Here is a 1,693-nt window from a genome sequence, read left to right as displayed (position 1 = left end):
CATGACGGGCACCTGTGTCCCCACCCCGGTGCAGACTCAGGTGCAGGAGCACTACGGGGATTTTCCACCTCACTCTGCAGCCGGTCAGCTCCTCCTGCACTGACACAGGCGTGGGCTGGGCAACCTTTCCAGCAGGTCAGCATGGCAGACCTGGGTTCCTCCTCGGCTCAGAGGGCAGAGGAAGGGCTGAGGGCCCCAGATAGTCTTCAGCCCAGAGCCTCAGGCCAAGGCTGTGTTTCCCCAGCCGCCTGTAGCCTCTGCCTCTGCCCAGACCTATTTCCTTTTGGCCTCCTGCTCTCTGGTTTCCTTGGCTTTCTCTCTGGGCGGCTCCCACCTCTTCCAAAACACCCTCCAGGAAATTTGCTTGTTGCCACAAAATAATGCAAATGTGCTCCTGGGGCTACACAGGTGACAAGCCTAGGTGAGCCTGTGGCCCTAAGTATTCCCTCTCTAGCCACCCTGATGGGGTCAGGAACAAGCTGCAGCTGCAGCTGGGCCACGTGGGCACCAGATGAAGCCTTGGCTCTATGTCTAAGGGAACTGTGTTCAACCCAGAGAAAGGCCACCCCAAACTCTCAGGTGCTCCAAGGGCCTTTTTGTCTGTTTAATATATAAAAAAGGTTTGTATAAAGTTTGTGTGCATGTTTAGCATTTGTTTATCTGCTTATCTAATTTAAACTGCTTGTCGTGTCCGGAGCAGAATGTGAAGGCAGGTGGACAAGCACCTGTAAGCCCCATGGTCCTGGGTAGTGATAAATGCAGGGACACACAGGAGGGCAGCAAGTCCTGCTGTGTGGCCATCCAGGGGCCAGGCCCTGGTCTTAGTAACCTGAGCCCCTGGGACAAGGCCTGTGACCAGAGAAAGATGAACTGCAGCAGCCAGCAGCACCCTGGGGCACAGGGCAGGAAGTGGGGTGAGGGTGAGGGCCCACAGAGGTCCTGAGAGGAGAACGGGGATGGGGGCTGGCTGAACAGAGCCCAAGACAAAGCGGATTGGTGTGCGGACCTCTCTGTCATCAGATCCTGGCAGCCCTTCCACCCGGCTCCTCACCACCACTCACAGTCCCTGCGCTGAGGCAGGTGGAAGTGTTACTTGCTCTCCTCCTTTCCTGATGACGCTGCCTCTCATGATCAGACCATAATTGCTCAGGAGAGGAATGGAATCCTAGGGGCTCCTGCTCCTCGTTAAGGAGAGGTGGCAGAATACCCACTGCCCATCCAGGACATACCAGGCCCTCTGGTCAGTGCTTAAAATAAACACAACCTCCACTGACTCTCTTAGTGGCAATCCTATGAGGTAGATGTTTGTCAGGATTCTGAGGCTCAGAGAGATTGGTGATTTGCCAGGGTCACACAGATGGTAGGTGGTGATTCAAAGCTGGTCTCCTTGGGGTCCGAGGTCCTGGCGTCTCCCCCAGTCACGCGGGCTGCTGCCATCTGAGCTCACGGCATGGCCCTTGGGAAACCCAGCATGGTTCAGCCACATTCCCACCCAGCTCCTCACTCCGCGTCTCGTAGCATCTTCACATCTGTAGGAGGGAGCCCTAGAAAACATACGTATTTGCATCCGGCTCCATTTTCTAAATTGACCTGGGACTGACTGGTGGGAACTGACAATGACAGTTAGAATCATAGAGCAGACAAATCTTTCCCCTGTTCACACTGAGCCTTCCAAATTTGGATATAATGAGGT

The sequence above is a fragment of the Manis pentadactyla genome, chromosome 11, assembly GCF_030020395.1.
Source record: "Manis pentadactyla isolate mManPen7 chromosome 11, mManPen7.hap1, whole genome shotgun sequence".
Taxonomy (NCBI): domain Eukaryota; kingdom Metazoa; phylum Chordata; class Mammalia; order Pholidota; family Manidae; genus Manis; species Manis pentadactyla.
The sequence above is the reverse complement of the archived record's forward strand: the minus strand, read 5'-3'. Positions refer to the sequence as shown.